This window comes from Saccopteryx bilineata, chromosome 3, assembly GCF_036850765.1.
Source record: "Saccopteryx bilineata isolate mSacBil1 chromosome 3, mSacBil1_pri_phased_curated, whole genome shotgun sequence".
Classification (NCBI taxonomy): Eukaryota; Metazoa; Chordata; class Mammalia; order Chiroptera; family Emballonuridae; genus Saccopteryx; species Saccopteryx bilineata.
Window position 1 is genome coordinate 233370870 of NC_089492.1, and position 17021 is coordinate 233387890.

The window sequence follows — 17021 nt, forward strand, 5'->3', positions numbered from 1 at the left end:
AGGGTACTTGTTATTGCAGCAATAGATAACAGGAACACCAAGGGAGAGGAAAGATCGTGGGCCGTGGAATAAGGCTGAATTTGATTCCAAGTTCCCCTACTGGACGCCTTAATTGGCGTCTCTGAGCCTCAGCATCCTCCTCTCTCCAGAGGAAACAATCCCACCTACATTGCGGGGGATTGTCAGGAGTATACAAACTGTATGCAGGCTTGCAGGCATGGATTAGCACTTTATAAACAGTGCCTAGAATAGTTGTTTTAATTCTTGTGAAGCTTTCAGTCCTCATACCTAAGAAAAATGAAAACATTTGGGGAAACATTTCAACAATTAAATTTTTGTTTAATTCAGCAGAATCCAAATAAGTTACCAGATTGCTTTTCTAATCAGAATCCCTTTCCTGGAAAAGAAGATTCTTTTCCTTGGATATGTCACCTCCCATACTGCAAGCCCCCTTTCCAATTGTCCATGTTTTGTTTTCCTTTGAACCTGGAGCTCTGTGATGGTTATCCAGAGGCTCAATGCCACAAAAGACTTCCAGAGTTAGGAACAGTAGGTCAAAATTGTATGGGGCTTAGTCGTTCTGACCTTTCTAGCTGGTTAAACTACTGGCTGAGAGTCTGGCAGAAGTCACGAGTTTATGATTTGCAGCCAACTTTAGACGAGGCACCCTCAGGCAATCAATTCCTGCTCTGCCACTATCAGTTCTGGCTGGGCTCTATCTGGATCTTTGGCGGCGATGTGAATCCCAAATATCCCCCTCATTCTCTGGCTCTCGTCTTTCATTTGCTTTCTCCTACCATAGCCACTGTCGGCAGGCGGACGGGGGAGGGAGGGGGGCTTGAGCTGACAGGTCCCCCTCCCCAAGGCTATTTAATTTCCTGTCCCTCCAAATCCAGGCAGCCTTTCTTAGAACCTGTTTAGAAAGACTGATTTATCAGTTGCAAAGACCAACAGCGGGACTGCAGGGGATCATGAGCAGCCGGGCTGGAAATTAGAAACATGGCTTCTTTATAAATGTTTCAATTAACTAGACAATTTTCCTCCCTTCCTTTTTCTCCTTCCCGTAACAAAGTACACATGGGGAAAAGATGATGGGCTGCGAGACTAGTGAGAGCGAGAGAGATAGTCCTCCTCAGGCCCCAGGCCCCGTGTGCCTCCGCCACCTGAGACCCCTGGATGGTCCGACCCGCCACCCCCTTCGATAAAAGGTGTCATAGTTGGCCCCTCTCCTGTGAGACAGCAGCCAGAGCGCTGCAGTCCTGACATTTATTTTCCCATCTTCCTGTAAACACAGTAACCCCTTAATTAGTGCCCAGCCATCTCTGACGTCAGACAGCAGCCCTCCTGTGGGCAGCAATCCACTTATCACCAGCTAAAACCGGTCTGGCTTCCAGGAGCAATTAATTGGTGCCCCCAGACGGTTTTCTCTGTCTGGAAAGAAAGAGCCAGAAGGGAGTCCTGGCAGTGAAAAGAGGGAAAGTGCTCACACCAACATATCCGAGCTAATTTTCTCAGGAGTTCACACAGCTCTGATAGTAGCCAGGAGACCCATGCAGAGTTGCTGTGGGCACCTCTTCCCTCGCTATCTTCTGAACGAGAACACACATTTACGGAACCAGGGGCTTTAGAAATCCTAATTATCTGCGCCTACTCTAATCCCTGTTTCCTAGAGGAAGAAACTAAAGCTCAGTGAAAGTTTTAATCACGTAGCTTGTGTTTACTTCAGTACAAAAACTACCATAAAACAATCCCCACAAACTGAGTGGTTGAAAACAACAGGTATTATTCTCTCACAGTTTCAGAAGTTAGAAGTTTGAAATCAAGCTGTCAGGAGTGCTGTGCTCTCCATGAAGGCTGTAGGGCAAAGTCAGTAAATAGATAGCAGGTGTTATTGGTGCCCTGTCTAGATCTGCGTGCCCCTACCACCTCAGTGCACTCCAACGAGACTTCCCACCGCCATCACCTGTTTCTTTCCTACTGCTAGAGCCTTCGTTGCTACCCAGGAGGCAGGCCAGGGAATGAACACTCCCGGGGGTAACTGTGAGGGGTCAGTGTTTAAATATTCCTGCTCTCTTATCCCATGAGCAGAATGGCTTTGAGCTGCATGCTTTACATTGCTCCCAGAAGTTCCCAAGCCTCATAAAGCTCCTGTTGTCCACAGTGATGGGTGGCTTGATAAAGTGTCCTTTTGTGGCCATGCAACCTCTCTTACACTTCCTTCCCTTCCCCTCTGCCTGTGATCCTTCTTTACCTCCCTAAAACCTGGCACCCAAATTCCTGTCTCCGAGTTGGCTTCTGGGGAACTTCAAACTCATAAAAAAATAAAGCTGTTATTATTAAAATGATACACATCCTGTTGGTAAGACTCCATAATTGTTTAAAAACAACAACAAAAAAGAGACTTAATTATATTGAGCTGAAATCTGCCTCCATGTGTGTTTCAACTACTGGTCTTGATCTTGCCACCTGAGCAATATGAATTGCTTTCCTTTCTGTTTCTGCTCCAGAGATCTCCCATCAGCCAACCATCTTGCCTTGACCTTGCCATTAAGTCTTTTATTCTCCATTGTTAAATTTCCTATGTTGCACCCTCATTCTTTTACTATAAGTCTTCTGGACTATTGCCCCTAGTTCTGTAAGAACCAGATCTATCACCTTTTGGGGCAACACTCTTCACCCTGTTCCCAGGGATTTTATTTGCTTTGTTTATGCTTCAATCATTATCCAGACCTACTTTTGTAATTTTACTATTTTAATTAAAAGAAAGACTGAGAGAGGAGGAAGGGAAGAGGGGAAGGAGGAAGCGATCAGAACAAGAGGCTCATCTTTTTAAGGCTGCTTCCTAGTTCTTAAGATTTACCCAGCTCTTCATCCGGCATTAGAGAGCAGAGAGCATGCCCCAGGGATCACACATATCTGAGTCCAGTCTCTCAATATATACTAAGTACTCAATGTGTGCTAGGTTCCGGGAGCTGAGAAAGGAAGCTGCAGTTCCTGACACTCGGGAGCTCCTTGCTAACGGAGCTTGCTTGGCATCTCTTTCCTCTGATGATACTGACACCCTAATATTTCCTTGGAAGAATTTTCTCTTCCCTACCTTTACTCAATGTCCTTTGGAGGGAGTTAACTACTAGAATTCATCAATCAAAACACATCATTTTCTTTTGGCTACAGAATTAGGTCGGGGATGGACACAGGACCCAAGCTGTGTCAGAGAGCACTTGACCCGAGGTTCCTGCCAACCAAGTAATTTTGAACCTTTCTCTTTCCACTGGGGTTGTTGAGCTGGTAAGTATAAGCTACTTGTGGTTCTCCTTTAATCTTGATGGTGAAATCGACCTAATCATGAAGCTAATACAGAGGAAGGCAGAGCTGCAAGTTAAAGAAAGACAGAAGATACCCAGTGATTTCACAATCAATACTGTTTGAGCACCAAAATACAGCCTTGATTAAAATAAGCTGCCCTTGGTCTTTCCAATTATAAAAACCAATAACCTCTTTTTTATTTTATTTTATTTTTATTTTTTGCTTAAGCAAATTTGAATTGTATTTTTATCACTTGCAGCTAAGAGATTTGATGAACACACAGTTGAGCCAACACATTTATTATGTGATATTTGCTATTGATTCAATGAATATTCATTGAGCAGCTACTCTGAATGCACTTTAATTTTCCATATATCCCCTTACCTAGATATTACAGACAATTAACTTGCCACATGGACTGAGAGACCAGGGAATAGTTCTGCAGGGAGGTGGCACTTGAGCTCAATCTGAAGGACAAGTAGGAGTTTTTGCAGTGGGGAAACAAGTTCAAGGCAGATGAACCAGCATGCACTAAGGCGCAGATGTGAGAAAGAGCCAAGCACATTTGATGAAGTGTGGTTAGTACAGATGATTGGAGAAGAACCTCATCACTTCTCGGAGTTTTAGTTTCCTCATCTGCTAACGGGCTAACTTAGAGAAGTACTTTAAGAATTAAATGTTAAACATATATAAAGCACTTAATATAATCTGATATAGCCAATATTCCAAAGTGTTAGTTTCTTTTCTGTGTGCTTATATTTTATACATTTCATTATCTGTTTTAGAACTGTCCTGAAAATTTATGTTAGGATCATAGAACTAAGTAAATGACTTCAGAGAGAAAGGTGGAATCCACAAGAACAAATGAAGAGAACCAGAAGTGATCAATAAGGAAACTAATATAACAAAAGATACAAATATATACTTCTTTTTCTTTCTTCTCTCACTTTCTTTAAAAGATGTAAATTTATATAAAGACATAATTATATAAATGTGTTGTTGGGTTTATAGCATTTGTAGGTATAATATGTAGAGACATAATAGCCACAAAAATGTAAAAAAATAAATAGAACTACATAGAAGTAACATATCTCACTAGAATTAAGTTAGTATATAAAAGATTATTAAAGAAATGTAAATGTTTTACTTCATTAAGCACTGTATGTCTGGCACATAGTAAGGGCTCAGTAAATAGTAACTGAATAAATGGGTACACCTTACTGACTACCAGCAAATTTGCTAATAGCAAATCACACAAAAATTAGACATGGAGGTACGAGGAGACAACATATCTTCTACTAGAATGAGCACTCAAAGGCCTAGTTTAAATATCCTGCAACTGATATGGGGGAGGAAAAATAATTTTCCCTCTACCTTTCTCTTTTTAATTTATTGATTTTCAGAGAAAGAGAAAGGGAAAGAGACAGAGAAAGAGAAAGAGAGAAATCAAAACATTGATTTGTTGTTCCAATTATTAATGCTGTCATTGGTGATTCTTATATGTGCCCTGGCCAAGGATCAAATCCACAACTTTGGTATGTTGGGACGTTGCACCAACCAACTGAGCTACTCAACCAGGGCCTCTCTTTACCTTGCTGAGTTCTTTGCTGAGATGCCTATAATAAAAGACAGATTAACAAGAGAAGCCAAACATAAGTGCACTGACAAGTATAGCTCATGTATATCTCTCATGTACACATAGAAGATACCCAGGGGAAAATGAATAACTCTCTGAGGTGGCCTAGAACCCTGGTTTAAATGCCATCTTTACCTAAAGACAAAAGAAATAAAGGTATAGGGGAAGCCAGCTATAGGGAGGTTATCAAGAAAAGCAGGATTTGTTGTGTCTGTACCTTCTCCATTGATAAAGGTCTACAGAGAAATTAAGCTTTGCCTTTCCTAGTATAGAGGGGTGAGGGACACTTTTGTGAATGTATGTCCCACTTTTAGGCAAACAGGTGAAAACCAAAGAGTTTTTCTTGTATCTGCTTCAACTCAAAATGATCATCATACCAAAGTGGCATATTTCAGGCTGGCATCTTCTGTAACCTTTACCTGCTAACCATGTGTTGTTGTGCAAGTAACTTTATTTCTCTGAGTCTCAATTTCCTCAGTATAAAATATCTCTAAAGTTCTTCCAAGGGATCAAATGATACGAGGGAGTACTTGAATTTAGTTATTCGGTATAATGCCACTTGAAGTGAAACAGGCATAATTAGAAAAGGACAGAGAGCTAGACAGAAACTTTCCAAGACATTCTTAAGGAGAGTTCTGAGCACTTTGAAGGACTTTGCAAGTGATGGCACCACTATTATCCTGTCTTCATTTCCTTGGAACACTTATGGTTCTTTTCCTTAACTATAAGTATGTCGTTAGAGTATCGTTATCCCATCATTTGTAATTAGGGCCATTTTTGCACTCATGACAAGTCTGGAGAGAGAGAATTTCGTGATATAATTAGGTAAGAGACAGAAAAGGAGATGGTTAAAGGAGAGGTATGTGTTTGTGTGAGGAGGTGGCTGGTGGTGAAGTCAGCTGGAGTGTAAGCAGTGAACAGCAGGAAAAACACAGAAGTCACGTTCTTCATGAAGAGGAAGAAAGGAATTGGTGGAGAAGAAATGGTGGATAGACCAGTTCTTCATGCTGTGCATTCGAAGGCAATACCCACCCAGAGCAATGTGAGGGAAAAGAGAATCATTTACCTCTCTGAGAGAAGAGAGATCTATTACACATTTGCTGTTTAAAAATAAAAACAAAAACCTTTTCTTAACAGAATACATTTTCTATTTACTCAATGCCTCAATTCTTATGCAGTTTTGATGTCTTTATCATATACAACTTTCTCTATATCCTGACAATGAAGCTGGTAGCCAGCTCTGTGCTAGTTCCTTCTGGGGAGAAATCGGGCAGGACTAAAGGCAAAACCATCCTGAAAACCTCTCCCTAGGATAGTCAGTTTGTCATGGAGAATCAAGAAGAAAGAAGCTCATCCCTAGACCAGATAGAGACAGTCTAGCCTCAATGGAAGAAGACGATTGGAGCAGAGAAGTCTGCAGACCATAGGATGAAGGGAAACACAGACAGTGTGTCAGAGCCACAGGGAAGAAGGCACCTCTCTGTGCTTCCTGGGTCGCCACAAGAGGTGAGGACTTACAAAGTGATACATGCCTTCTGTACCCTAGACAGTCTCCACAAAACCCCTGTGTCCCAAGTATGTGATGGAAGATTGTCACTGAAATCTGAAGGGGTTGACAAAATTCCAGTGGCTCTTTGTAGGGACAAGACAGCATTCCATGCTCCCAGCCTTCATTAAATATACATATCTTGGTGCTTGTTTATGGTTGAACTGTGCCCCCTAAAAAGATACATTGAAGTTTGAATCCTCATACCTATGCATTTGACCTTATTTGGAAATAGTTTTTGCAGATGCAGTCAACTTAAAATGAGGTTATACTGAATAACAGTGGGCCTTAATCCAGTATGGCTGGTGTCCTCGTAAGGAAACAGGAGACACAGATGCAGAGGGAAGATGGCCATGTGAAGACAGAGGTGGAAACTGAGTCACACTGTCACAAGCTAAAGAACACCTGGGGCTACCCACCACTGGGAGAAACAAAGAAGGAGCCTGCCCAGGAATTTCAGAGGGAGTATAGCCCTACCAAGATCTTGATTTTGGACTTCTGGTCTCCAGACTGGGAGTGAATCAATTTCTATTGTTTTAAGCCACCCAGTTTGTGGCCTTTTGTTAAGGCAGCCCTAAAAAACTAATACAGCACCCTGAAAGATCTTGGAATTGTGATACAATCCAAGAGAAGAAACTCTGTAAGGATAAATAAAATATTTTTAGAATTAAATTTGAAATTCTCCCTCTAGTCAACAGAGAAGAACTTTTCCCTTTCTGTTCAATTTAACATTTTCTTTAGAAAACTTGATATTATAAATGCTTTCCCAGTCCTTTTGATAAGTATGCAACTTTTTTTTTAAGCTAAACAAACCAGTTGTCAGTTTTGTATCTCAAGAATGCCTTCCCTGGAGTCCTCAGAGTTCTCTCTTATACATGTGAACTTCAAGGAAGCGGCTCTCTCTTTGGAAGCTTCAGCCTACCACTTGGTTTCTTAATAAAAGTTCTTACTTTTCATAATGATAAAAGTTTTATATTTCCTTTGATAAAGACATGTATGCAATAGACTTTCCAAATGATGGTACCATTATTATCATGTCTTCATTTCCCCAGAACACTTATGGCTGTCTCTTTCCTAGCTCTTAAGTATGTTGTTAGAGTATCGTTATGCCCATCACTTGTAATTAGGGCTATTTCTGCACTCATGACAAGTCTAAAGAGAGAGGAAATATAAAAATGTGAGATTTCTTTCTCTTTTGCCAATTTTCTTAGCTGATTGCCTGTGATCTGCATCAAAGTATGGTTTAATGCTTAGAATTCACCTCGTTGGCAGGAGATTTTATATTTATTTTCTTTGACAACTGCATGAAAGACTGGGGTTAAGTTTAACCAGTCAGGCTGAATTGGGTCATGTAGGCAGACATTAAGTTGAGTTATTAAGAAGTTATTCCATATGTCATCAATTCTAACAGGCATCATTTTTCACATTTTAATACATTTTAACACCTTTGAAATTAGGGTGCATATTATCGATGGCATATCAGAGTTTAGTTGACAACACTTCTTTTTACTGGTGCATAAATTAATTGTTTGTCATTGGAGACGATGAAAGATGGTATTCCTCACAGACCCAGGGTTATAAACTAAGTTTTGTTCTTGCTACATTTGGAAAGAACACTAGCGTTGTGCCAAATGCTCTGGGTTTGAATTTCACTTATTAACTGCTTTATATTACTATAGCCATTAAGCTTTTCTTAGCATTTAGTGTTTGAATTACATATTTTTTCCACTCTTATACTCTTTAGAAAAACTAATCATATTATTTTCATGCTTAGAAATTCCAATGATTTCCCACTGTCAACTGACTGTCTAAATCCCTCAGTGTTGTATTGAAAGACTTTGTTATCTGACTGTAGTCTTCCTAGAGTCATCTTCCCTCAGTGCTTTGTCGTCAGAATCTTTGACATCCTTGTGTGATGAGGTAATGTCATACTGAGTGGAAAACTAAGAAAAAAAGAGGATCTAGGAAACGTTTTCTAGCTCTAGTGAGGCCATGAACTATTATTAGACTTAGTTAAAAAAAAAACACTTTATTTTTTTGCTCTCAACTTCATCACATAAAGAAGGTCATAATAAACATATTACATTTAATGTATACATCACACACCACTGGTACACATCAACTGTAGTAGTCTGTGATTCTAGCAGAATCAAGTTTAGTTTTTCAAGTCGCTCACCAACATGATGTTCATTGGCTGGATGTTCAAAGATAAAAAAAAATTTAAAAAGTGTGCTTCCCCTTCTACTCCTCTGAAACTTGCAGAAACTTATTCCTATGAAAAGAAACCCATGAGATAATGACCAGTTGGTCCCTCTCAGGGTCTCTCCAATCTTTGAACTTCCCTCCATCCTCTGCCCCCTCCCTGTTTCTTTAATGTCTTAGCTAAAGTTAGCTGGAAGGTCGTCAAGACACTGGTCATAAGTTTTGCTCCATGGAACTAACTCTGAGTATCTTTCTTGACTGAATTCCTTCATCTGAAAATATAGGGCTAACTTTCAGATTGGCCTGAAGAAGTGCATTTGGCCAGTATGTTTCTCCTATGAGTCTGAGTCCTGCCTCAGTCTTACATCACAAATGATGGCTACAGTGTGATAAATCTTGTGATTGCTGATTTTCAACTGAAGATTGCCTTTATGTAGTTTGGTCTCTTGGTTTCCCTGAAGAACAAATGTTGAATGAGCATGGTACCTGAAACTAGAGTATTCATTTACCCATCAAGTACCTAGTGTGCACCAGACATTGTACTACATACTAGGGATGCAAAGATAAATAAATCAGGCTCCTACAGTCACAGTCTTCCCAAGTGCAGGAAATCTTCAGGTTGTCCATGTCATACAAACCCAGGGAACACATTCATATTGTGGATATGTGAATAATAATCACTCCCACTGTGCCTCTACCAACCAAAAAACAAAACAAAAATGATGCAACACAGTGGCCCTACTTGACACATCTCTCTGCTCTCACAACATCCAACTCATTTTGAAAAGGAACTTCAGGTAAACAAACATAAGATTATCTTTAATTTGAGAAAAGCTAAATAACAAGAAACTATTAAAAAGGTCTTATAAGATTTCCAGTCTCATAGATTTTGGCTTTAAATAAGTCAAAAGTCAAAAAAGGCTGCAAGGGTAGTTCCTCCTTGAACACATTCCTCTTTTGTTTAATTTAGAAGAGTGTCAACAATTCTAATGGTTTCGGATGCCCCACGGATTGACATTTCCCCAATAATGTTCCATGAAACACAGATAAAAGAGTTATTTGATGAAAGGATTTTGAAGTTAGAACTAAGTCTGGGAAACGTGAGGTCAAATAGGTTTCTTTATTGCAGAGTCTGGAGACACAAATGTATTAGAGAAGGAACGAGGGTCTCAGAGAAGGAATAGCGTGTGGAAACAGATCAAGCCCGGTCTTCTGTTACAGACACTGTAGAAAATCTTCTTGCAGATGATTCTCTGATCTTGGCCTGTCCATACACATTATCTGTGGGGGTATAATATGTGGCAATAAGTAAAACTGGTTCCTCAGGGGAAACATATACTTAAATTTTATGATATTCTGTAGCACTGACTTTCTTTTTTTCTTGAATTTATTGGGATGACACTGGTTAACATAATTGTGCAGTGTGTCACTGACTTTCAAAGAATAAGAGTAAGCCCAGACATTGAGCTCTGGCAAGGATGGAGTGTGCCTCCTCAGTGTTCAGGACAATACTGGCTCAACTTGGTAATCACGAAGGGTTTGCTGAAATTAACATAATGTGCAGGTTTGCATATACATTGTTGGTTTCACATGGGTATATATATGGGTTTAAGTGTGTGAGCAACTGTATTCACTTAATTTATCATAAACATTTTGTTTCCCACTAGTAATTCTAACACTGCATGCATTAAAAACTTTTTATCATCAGCACAGAGAACATAGTACATTTTGGTTCTAATTTCCTCTGAAAGCCAATAACACTGTAATCAGGAGAAAATCAGCTCTGCTCCTGCAGCTGAGAGCCACTTACAGGTGACCTTTTCAGCATGGAAATTGTTACCCTCTTAGCTATTCCTGCCCAGAAACTTCCCAGCACCAGGAAATAGAGTGGCAACAAATGTTCTTCTTGTACCCTGGCTGATTGTGGAATAGCACAGAGCAGCCCCAGAAGCAAATATATATTACTTTTCTTTATGCTTTTGAAAGAAAAACTTAACAGCCATGACCTGCTGTGAGTCAAAATTTCCTCCAGATGATGTTCTTTTCCTTCTGGATTTTAGATAATTCCCATATTCTAAGGAGAAAGAAAGGAAGGGCCTCCGACAGAGAGCTCTGCCAGTCTTCCTGATTCTCCCTTATTGTGTGCCAACAACACGTTCAGCATGATAAGTATTTTGAGGAGCTATTTTTCTTTTCTAAAGCTTCAATGCTATTGTAATCCGAAAGAAGAGCCATGCCCCCAAGGGAGTGCATTTGGAGAGAGGCTTAGTATAAGGATGCATGTATTGATTTTTACCTGCCATCCCCTGCGCCCTGCAAGGACCTTGAACTCTCAAAGAAACGGTGCCTTTGTTACCTCTATCTTTGTACTGAAAACTCTCTGTTGACAGGGCTGAGCTAGTTGGGGAAAGAGAAGCTGTTTTTTGTTTTTGTTTAAATTTTCTTACTTCTGAAAAAGAAATTTAATATACCCAGAGTAAGATAATTCAATAATTTCAACACTTTGTCAGGTTGTTTCTTGTTTCTCCACTTCCTTCTCTTATTGAAGTAGTTTAAAGCAAATCTCACACAGCATGTCATTTCATGCCTTTATACTTGAATGTATATTTCTAAAAAAAATTATTATGACCACAATACTACTATCTCAGTCAAAACTCATAGTGGATTATTATATTTGTAATATCAGGATGTTTTCAATTCCCCAATAGTCTTTTTTATGGGTTTTTTTTTCAAATAGGAATCTAAAAAAGGGTTACATATTTCATTTAGTTGTATGTCTCTTAAGCTTCTTTTAGTCTAAAACATTACCCTCTTCCATATTTTTTCATGCCAGGAAAAGGGAAGCTTAAATATCAATGGAAGAGACCACTAATTACCAATATTATTTCTTTCCTTCAAAGGAATGAAATTTTAAGTTGTATCCATGACTGCCCAATATAAAGACCAAATATCCCAGTCATCCTCATAGTTAGTCATGGCCATGTGTGCAAAAGGAACCGTGAATTTTGCAAGTTCCAGGTTGTATCCTTCAAAGATAAAGGCATGTTCTCCCCTTACTCATTCTTCTTTCCACCCTGGATCATGCAAACAGAACAGCACCCCCGGATAGAAGGCCACAGAACAGAAGGTACCCGGGCCTCTGCTGACTTTGTGGAGCAGAATTGCTCTTCCAGCTCAGTCTGTTACATGAGAGATGCATATCTATTTCCTTCAAACCACTGTTACTTTGGGATTTTGTCACATGCAGCTACACATTTATGCTTGCAAATTTAATATCTATATTTCACATGTCTTCAATCTAATTTTCTCTTCCTCTGGCTTTGGGAAGGCATTTCATTTCAGTAATTCTGGGTTTCTTCAATTATTAAAGGGAATAGTATCAATACCTATCTAGCATTGTGGTAAGAATTAATTCATGCATGTATTCAGCCAACTATATATATATAGTACCATGTGTCAGTTAATGTACTCTGTGCTGACTTAGGGTATATAATGTTGAATAAGACAGTTTTCTTCACAAGCTACCAAGGGAGACAACTATTAAACAGATAATCACCTTGCAGTGCGATAATTTTTACAATAAGAAGTCAGTGTGCTGTGAAACATGTGTGAGGAGCATCCAGCCCTGCCCGAGTGGGGCAGCATGGAGGAATTCCAGGTGGGAGAGGGGGCATCTGAGGCAGAATTAGATCAAAGGAGCTCTGATGTTCAATCAAGAACTCATGCACTGTCAGGAGTTTATATGCCACTGGGAGCTATGCAAACTGTTGTCTTTCCTGCTTTCCTCACTTTGTAATGTATGTTAGTGTCCTGCTTTGTACGAGGCACTGTGCTAAAAGTCACACATACAGCAATGACTAAACTGTGGTTTGTGTTCTGCTTGGGGGTATACACAATCTGGTGAGGGGGACAGACATTAAGAGATAAATTATAAAACACAATGGAAAGTACTTCAATGGGACCCTGAATGCATCGGTAGAAAAACAGAGCAAAGATAATAATAATAGTAATTAACTCTTACTGAGCTCTCCCCATGAGCTCATCACTATGCTAAACACTTCATACACATATATGATTTTTAATGGTGATTACAAAACCACAGAGTTTAAGCCAGGCACTTCAAAATACTCTGCTTACATTAATTATTGACCAATGTCTTATTTAGTTCGGGCTGCTATAACAAAATATCATAGAGTAGGTGGCTTAAACATCATTTCTCACAGTTCTGGAGACTGGGAAGTCCAAGGTCCAGGTACCTGCAGGTAGCTATAGTCTCACGTTATTTTCACATAACGAAGAAAAAAAGAGCTCATGCCTCTTCCTTTTTTTTTTTTTTTTTTTTTTTTTTTTTTTTTTTGCATTTTTCTGAAGCTGGAAACAGGGAGAGACAGTCAGACAGACTCCCGCATGCGCCGGACCGGGATCCACCCGGCACGCCCACCATGGGGCGATGCTCTGCCCACCAGGGAGCGATGCTCTGCCCATCCTGGGCGTCGCCATGTCGCGACCAGAGCCACTCTAGCACCTGAGGCAGAGGCCACAGAGCCATCCCCAGCGCCCGGGCCATCCTTGCTCCAATGGAGCCTTGGCTGCGGGAGGGGAAGAGAGAGACAGAGAGGAAGGCGCGGCGGAGGGGTGGAGAAGCAAATGGGCGCTTCTCCTGTGTGCCCTGGCCGGGAATCGAACCTGGGTGCTCCGCACGCTAGGGCGACGCTCTACCGCTGAGCCAACCGGCCAGGGCCGCCTCTTCCTCTTTTTAAAAAGATATTTACCCAATCATGAAGGCCCCACACTCATGACCTAATCAAACCTTACTTTCCAATGGCCCCACCTCCTAATATTATCACTCTGGGGATTAGAACATCAACCTATGAAATGGGACCAGGGTCACAAACATTCAGTTTGCAGCACCCAAGCACACATAGCTATTTTCCGGTGGTGCTTGTATTTGAGCTCAAATCTGATTCCCAAACCCATGTGACTTCTTTCTATCTTGCTTCTTTCTCTAAAATTCATACACTTTTCCCAAAGTATATTAGGGGAAGCATCTTACATCTAACACACGTCAAAAATATTTTTTTTTTTATCCCCAGATTCTGTGCTTTGATAGGTAATAAAAAACAGAAGCGAGAAACCATCAATCATGAAGGAACACAATAAGGAGGTTTTGAAGGGGACCAGGATGGGGAGAGGAACTAAGTGACCTAAGGAGCTATGGATGAGAGATAACTCCAGGCTGCTGCCTTTCTGTTTGCCTGCAGGGTTAGTTTCCTATTGCTGTTACATCAAATGACCACAAGCTTAGTGGCTAAAAATATCACAAATGTCTGATAGTTTTGGAGGTTTAAAGTTTGAAAAGAGTCTTACAGAACTAAAACCAAGATGTTGGCAGGGTTGTGTTCCTTCTGGAAACCCCAGGAGAGAATTCATTTCCTTGACTTTTTCATTTTCAGAAGGCTGTCTATATTCATTGGCAAATGGCCCCTTTCTTAATCTCCAAAATGCAACACTTCAACCTCTGTTTCTATATTACATCTTCTTTTTCTCACTAGGATCCCCCTACCTCCCTCTTCTCAGGACTCTTGTGATTACATTGGACCTACCCAGATAATCCAGTATAATCCTCCCAAGTCAAAACCCTTAATCATATCTGCAAAGTGTCTTTTTCCATGTAAACAATGTATTCATAGTTTCCCCATGGATTGGGGCATGGACATTTCTTGGAGTGGGGGGAGCATTATTCACCCTACCACGTGTACTAATGGTTGTCCTTTAGTGAATAGTTGAACTAGGAGGGAAAGTACCATGGATTATTAAAACAAGTTGCTATTCTAAGTATTTAAACTTTTACAAGAGGCCTGACCTGTGGTGGTACAGTGGATAAAGCGTTGACCTGGGAATGCTGAGGTTGCTGGTTCAAAACCCTGGGCTTGCCTGGTCAAGGCACATATGGGAGTTGAAGCTTCCTGCTTCTCCCCCCTTCTTTCTCTCTCTCTCTCTCTCTCTCTCTCTCTCTCTCTCTCTCTCTCTCTCCCCTCTAAAATGAATAAATAAATAAAAATAATTAAAAAAAAACTTTTACAAGAAGAAATTGGGAGTGTAAAATTGATAAACCAGTTGAATAATGTTCTTTATTTAGTAAAGTATACAATATGTATGGAGTAGCCAATTGGAGTTGACGATTATTGCTTTGAACAAGGAACATCTCCAGACATAAGATACCTGCCTCTTATTGTGTTAATGTTTGGAAATTTAAAAGCAGAGCATGGATTATGTTCATGATTTGCTTTTCTGTGCGAGATGCGACAGAAGCCATAAAACATCACTACTGTCAAGCATAGGACTTGAATTCTTTCTCTGCCCCTTATAGCAAAAGCCATGTTAAGCAAGCACAATATACTTTCTCATCTGGAGAAATGAAACAATAATAACTTCCTTGTAGGGTTGGTTGGAATTTAAACAGAGATGGGGGATGGTACATTAAAACACATTGTAATGTCTAATTAGGCTAACAATGGCTGTGCCACTATTCACAGGTACTGGTACATACTTCTTCCATATTCACAGGAGAATTTCCTTTCCCCACTCCCTTGAAGTTGGAAGGAGCCATATAACTTGCATTGGCCAATTGAATATGACTGAAGACTCTACAGCTATACTTCCATTGCAGTGGTGATTGTGGAAACAAGTCTTGGCATCAAGTAAGTGCCACAAACTCGAAATGCCTGAAATTCTGAATGTGTGTGTAAAGGACAATTGCACTGAAAAGCAGCCCAGACCCAAACGAGAATGGAAATGAACCAGAAATAGACACTTATTTAAAGACACTAGAATTCTGGGGATTCTGATTTTGTAGAATTAAACAAGCTTAATCTGACTAATATACTATTACTGAGATGAACCTTTAAAGGTGGGAGAGGCTGCCTCAAACAGATTTTGATGATAAACTGCTTCAGAGCTTTAAGACTTTCAGGCTAAATATACTGCTCACAAAAATTAGGGGATATTTTATAGCTTAATATTCATTTTGAAATATCCCCTAATTTTTTGTGAGCAGTATATATACTGTATCAATATTCATAGTGATAGTAATATTGGTGCTTATTGTACTCAAGGCACCATATCAAGCACTTTAGATTATTTGCACATTTCCATATTGTTCATGTCCGTGTCTGTAGGGCCAAAGAACAGTGTAAAAACACAGAACAGGCACTTAATAAATATTTGCTGAATTAGTATATTTTTGTTTTCTATTAAATGAAGGGATTTTAGCATTATATTTTTTTAAAAACCTGAAATTGTAATAGATAGAAGTTAATGTTAAAGAATAAAGTAACTCGCTTTATATAGGACTTCAATCATTTTTCAAATTTATGCCTTTTATATTAATTGTTGTAATCAACCAATGGATTAAGTGTTTGCTGTGACTGTAACTGCTTCCATCTTTAATGGTTTTCCTAGGTTTTTTAAGACTGTTATAACGGGGGAAGATGAACAAGCAAAAGATGACAGGTATCATTAGAGGGCTGAGTAGAATTCCTTTTTTATTTTTAATTGAGAAACATTTCCTAATTTCAAAAGAGCATGTATGGCTATCTGTCTAGTTTAAACAGTAATAAGGAAACACACATGCCATGTGCCCCCTCAGAGCTTCACAGAAACCCCAGCATCTCTGAAGTCATCCATGTGCCCCACCCCGATGGACTTCCCCTTCTCCAAGCAGAGGTGGCCACCCTCCGGAACTTTGTATTAATTATTTCCTTTTTCTCTTAAATTTATACTTCTTAAATGTGTACTGTGTCCCTAAAAATATTTTTTTGCATATTTTAAACTTTATATCATACTGGATATATTCTTCTGAGTCGTTTTATGCTTTAAAATGTGTTTTAGAGCTTCATCCATATTTATATGTATGGCTGTCATTCAGTCTCTTTCATTACTGTAAAATATATTTTTGACTTTACAGGAAAACTTTACCCATTCAGATTGTGATAAATTTGGGCTTTTCCTTGTTTATATCTGTAGTGAACAATTGTGCTATGCATATTCTAGCACATGTGCAAGAGTTTCTCTAGGTACTACTTCAGTTAGGCTTGGTTCCAGCCATGAATGATAGAAACAAAAAGTAGTCTATGGCCATACCACTCTGAACGCACCCGATCTCATCTGATCTCGGAAGCTAAGCAGGATCGGGCCTGGTTAGTACTTGGAAGGGAGAAACAAAAAGTACCAGTGGGTTAAACCAGATAAAAATGTATGTCTTACCAAAATGAGGTCTGGATGGATGTGGTTCACAGCTAACACAGTAGCTCTACTATTCTAAGTCCCCAG